We start from the raw sequence: 5,718 nt of genomic DNA on the forward strand, positions 1-5,718 counted from the left end.
GTCTCATGAACGGAGAAATACAAACAAAATGATGTCGAATTGTCCGTTTTGACAAGTATTCACGAAAACAGTTGATTACGTCTTAAGTGAACATAAACAGCAGGGACAACGTGTATCAGTACATTGCATCCATTGCAGCTGTTCATTCGATTTTAAAGGGACAGCAGCCTAATTTAGTTGCTATTGTCCGAGTCATTGATGTTAATCAAGCAACAAAAGAAAGAGAAAATCACGCACTGCTCTTGACTGAAAAACTTTAGTAGCCCTAAAGATTAATCTAAATTTATTTATAGAAATAAAGATGTCTGCTTGAAATAATGAAGAATACGGTAAACAAGTTGCTATAAAGAATGCATAATTAGCCTATATAACCATTGGTATTTCATTAAAAAGAAGACCATGTTCTTGTTCTTTATGAGAAGTGGTTTTATTTAATTTTAACATAAAGGCATGTTGTGTGTCACCGCAGTTAAATCGCTGTCTATCACGATAAAACCTTAATATCAAATCTATATAATGAGTTTGGAAATTTTAGAGAAATGCTTAATAAATGCACTGTAACTTAAACCCATTCGATTTTAGCTGACTAAATTGACTGTAGATTTAGTCGACTAAAATCGTATGATATTTAGTCGACTAAAACTAAAAACAATTCAGATGACTAAAATATGACTAAAACTAAATGGCATTTTAGTCAAAAGACTATGACTAAAACTAAATCAAAATTTGCTGTCAAAATTAACACTGCCATGAACATGATTTCTGCCTAAGTCCCGTCGGATTGCATCGGCTATGGGGATGAAGACGACAACTCCCATGAATCTACACTCAGTCACGGCGTCATCAAACTACGCCTTTGTTTCTTTGTTTGTTTTGAAAACGCGCCCTCTAACGGCGAAAACGTATTAACATATTATGCCTTTAAATACAGGCTACATTTTTCGCTGACGTAGCAACATTTGTCCATTAGGTAAGAAGGACTGCCAGCTTACTGTGGGAGGTTGCGGCGCTAATAAAGTCCTTTAGGAAATCATGTTGTCATGATGTTTAAACTAGATTAAAGATCTGTTATTTTGGAATTGTGGTTTTTATTAACATTTGATAACACATTATAGCATGTCGGTTATAATATGCCATCTTAGAAATCTCACTATACTGAATTAGAGAAATGGAGAGACCTTGTATGAGCAAGAAACAGTGCAAGGGAAGATAAATTATATTTCATCACAGTACAAAAAGATTTCCAGCACAGCAGACCATAATCAGACTAAAGACAGCATGGCATTGCAATTTGTAGCAGACAGGAAGTAACCTGATTGGGTATAATAGAGACAGAGAGAGAGGAAAGATCGGTGTAGTCGCTGACTCAACTGTGAGTGGGCTTTTGCGCTGCTGTCCTACGTCTCTGCTGCACAGACACAATTTTACAGTAACTCCAGATGGTCGGGTCTATGTGTGCGTTAGCCACGACTGCACTCCCTATAAAACTCCCCGAAAAGCAGATGCTCTGCTTAAATGAGACTTCTGACATTAAAAACAGTTTGCCCTTTCCTAAGAGGCCTTTCTCCTCCAGCTGTTTAGGGGCTGTTTCTCTCTTTAATTGGAATGGGAGAGATCATAGATTACATTAGTGCAGTAGCATCAGTCGTGTCCCTTGGCATGTTGTCCGAGCATAAACAGGCTCCTGCTGTATCAGTCTCCATTAAAACGCTCTTCTGTTCTACTAACTGATAGTGTATTTGGTTTTGACTTGCATTGCATTTTGAGAAGGTGTCCATCGGTTTATCTGTACATTAGAGACTGGAATCCATGAAAGGACTTTTTTTTTTTTTCAAAATGTAAATGGGAAAACAAATGCTTATAAGTCAGGGCAGACAGCAAAGTCTTTCCTTAAACCATTTTTATCTGCTTTTTTTATTTTTATTTTTTTGAAGTGATTGAAGTTCACAATATACTACATCCCGCTTTGAAAAGCACTTGCATGGTTAGGTAATGGTTATAGTCAATATGCCTTATTATTTATTTTATTTTATTTTTTAATTTAATTTAAATTTATTTTACAGCTGATTCCAGCAGCCAATCAGCAATGTGTATTGCACACCTGCAGTATCAGTCCCTATTAAAATATTCTTCTAACTCAATTTGTGTAATTGTATTTGGGTTAAGCTGGTTGAGTTAAGGAAATACTGTTAGCATTTTGTTTTGTAACATAGCGACTGCAAAACAGAGCATGAAATATTGTTTTAGTCTTCTGGAAAGTTTTTTTTTTAAACTTTCATTTTGTCTAACCTATTTTTCACCCAAAATGGATGCTAACTGCAAAACGAGATGCGGAGAACACAAAGATTGAAAGATATCCAATCTCCCCCTCCTTGATTTTTCTGGGGATCTCCATGCTAGCTGTCTAGACTGTTTGATGGTAACATATCCTTGCCGTCTGGCCAGCAGTGACATATCATATATTTGCAGGAGACAATCCCCTTATTTATATATGAGTTAAATATGCCTCAGGGACCCGATCGGAGATTGCATATCTGCAACCCAAGTGCTTGCCAAGATTGACAGAGGCCTGTTTCTCGATTCAAACTTGATTAAGTCCAATTGAAGAATGAATGGATTCCACTCAGGATGGGGATGGAGGGAAAAGAGTGACGATGGCGACATTACATTTCCTTGAAACAGGCCCTGGAAGCAGAGAAAAACCTGGCTGCTGGGAGAGGCACTCGGGGGAACATTTGTCCAGTAGAGTACTAGACTGTGCCTTTTATTCCCGTCTGGATAAAATAGTGAGGTGACATTTGATCTAGTCAATCAGGGCTCGACTCAAACTGCTCCCCTTTCACACTACCCGTAACATCTGCGTCTGCCCCCGTCCGAAAAAAGGGCTCGCATAACTGCGGGCGTGCAGGTGACCGCAGGGGGGTCCTTGAATTTGGAGGGCGATCCATTTCACTTAAGCGCGAAGGGCTTGGGGAGGTTAATCCAAGACTAGCAGCGGCCTGCTCGGGTTTCCAGGCCAGTGCATGTGGAGGGTTGCATGCTTTGTCATTTATGCAATATTCCATTTTTTTTTTTACCTTTATTTAACCAAAACCTCAAAACATCCTGAACTTCTGCGATCCATGCAGTTAGCTGTAACCACAGATCTAATCGAGGGCACGTTTTAATGGGTTGTGCTTCACAGAGACATCAAACTAAAAGGGGAAGGCCAATACTTTAAAAGTCAGGGCAGACCACAAAGTCCTTCCTCAAACCTCTTTACTCTTGTTTTTTTTTAGTTAATGATGGAAGAGCATTTTAATCCAAATCCTGCAGTGCATAGAATGGTTCGTAGTTGGTTTTATTGAATAGACACTCATGTTTTTATTGTATTGAAATCTGTGCATTTTATTTTTTTATATATAATAAAAAATTTTATTTTTATATTTTATTTTGATATAATTTGTTGCATTTTAAAATATTATTATATAATTGTATATAATATATGATTTTATTTTTTAATTTACGATTTTTATTATTCTATTTCCTTATTTTAGTTCCTAGCAGCCAATCAGGCACCTGTACTGTATAACATGCCTGCCATCCTAAAAGATGTATCTGATTGGACGATAATATTGAAAAACAATACCTTTGGGGTTTTCCTGTCATCCTGACAAAAACCTTAGCAGAGCCCAGACAGATTTCCTCCTTCAGGTCTGGCACTGACTGATAGGACTTCACTTGAAAGTGTGCCAGGAGATTTGAGGAAGAGAGACACTCTGGGAGTTCAATACACAGTCTGATGTATCCACCTCAAGTACAAACAGGGTGTGCCGCCTTCTCCAGAGCTTTAGATATCTGTAAACTGTTTCATGTTGAATTCCTTGCTGTGTGTGGCATGCCCACATTACAGGAAGACAGAAATTGAGATGAAAGCTGAAGAGATGAGCTATAGGCTACGTTTCTGAGTGTCTTGGTTAGTGAAATGTTTTTGTGTGTTTCTGTATGTGTGTGGGAGTGAGCCTACACTCAGATTTGAAGTGGAAGAGGGTGAAAAATGTTTTGTCACTTTAGGATTAAATAACGTTCTACAACATATCTCAGATCATCTTTTCTGAGTGAGCAGCGCTCAGTTGTGCATGAAAAATGACTTATTTTTGAAGAGTCTTTATCATTTATAGGTGCAACGATGTGGCAGAATTCATCTGAGTGATGCCAATGAAGCATTTTTTAAACCAAAATCATTCTTCATGAATGATGAGAACAGTGAAGAGCTCTGGTGCATCCTCAGTAATTAGCTCTCTTTATTAACTGTAAGCCTTTTTATTCGCTGCGGGAGTTTTCCTCGTTTATTCTGGTGAGTGTGTACATTCCTCCTGACGCGCGTGTGAATGCGGCGCTAGAACTGTTGGCCGATCAGATCACACACACAGAGCAGCGTTACCGGGACTCTTTCATTATCATTCTCTGAGATTTTAATAAAGCTAATCTCACCCGCGAACTGCCTAAATGCAGACAACACATCACGTGCCCCACCAGGGACAGCAATATACTGGACCATTGCTAGACTGTTTTAAAGGATGCATATCACTGTCCCCCGTGCATCGCTGGCACTCTCTGATCACTGTTTGGTTCATCTTCTACCAGCCTACAGGCAGAAACTTAAATCTGCTAAACCTGTAGTAAAAACTGTAAAGAGATGGACTGTTGAAGCAGAGCGGGATTTACAAGCTTGCTTCGACCTCACACGACGCCTACAGGAGTGGGGACAAAGCCTTGTACAAACAGGCCAAATATACACTAAATAGGGAGATAAAAGTGGCAAAGAAAAACTACTCTGAAAAGCTAAAAAACAGCTTTCAAGCAACGACCCTACATCAGTGTGGAAAGGCCTGAAAGCCATCACCAGCTACAAGACCCCATCCCCCAGCACTGAGGCCAATCAACAACGGGCTGAAGACCTGAACGAGTTTTACTGCAGGTTTGAAAAACAAAAGCCTTGTCTGACACCCCACACCCACTCCGACCGTCTCACAGCACACTTCTATAACTGTCTGGTTTGGGTCAGCCAGCAAATCAAATATAAGAAGACTGCAACGGACTGTTAGGACAGCAGAAGGGATAATTGGTGTGCACCTGCCCAACCTTTAGGATTTGTACAACTCCAGAGTGAAGAAACGGGCAGGAAACATCATCAAGGACCCCTCTCACCCCAGCCACAACCTGTTTGCACTTCTTCCTTCAGGCAGACGGTACAGATCTCTGTGCAGTGTGCACTAGAACATCTAGGCATGAAAACTGTTTTTTTTCCCCCCCATGCCATATCCAGCCTAAACAGCTAACTCAGGAATTATGACCTGTGTTCTGTAATTCATGCCTGTAATTCATTCATTCTCCATCTCTAATTACTGCCTCTCTCTGAAGTACTATGTAAATTAGACTTGTGCCGGTATTCGGTAATGCGATAAATAACGGTAATGAATATGCACGATATTGTTATGGTGGGCACTTCTAAATACCGTGAATAATTATATATTACAAATTATTCAGAATTTTGAATGCATTTTAAGAATACTTTTCCCATCAACTGGTCAAAATGCACACTCTGACGTAAACAAGCGCAGACGAGAAGCACATGGCAGAACATGTGAGAGACGCTCTGGATGAAAGCGCACTTTCACTCTCTGACAGCAGATGGCGCTAAACTGCAGAAATAATAATAATAATAATAATAATAAT

Source organism: Sinocyclocheilus rhinocerous, unplaced genomic scaffold (genome assembly GCF_001515625.1).
Source record: "Sinocyclocheilus rhinocerous isolate Xijiao unplaced genomic scaffold, SAMN03320098_v1.1 scaffold1515, whole genome shotgun sequence".
Taxonomy (NCBI): domain Eukaryota; kingdom Metazoa; phylum Chordata; class Actinopteri; order Cypriniformes; family Cyprinidae; genus Sinocyclocheilus; species Sinocyclocheilus rhinocerous.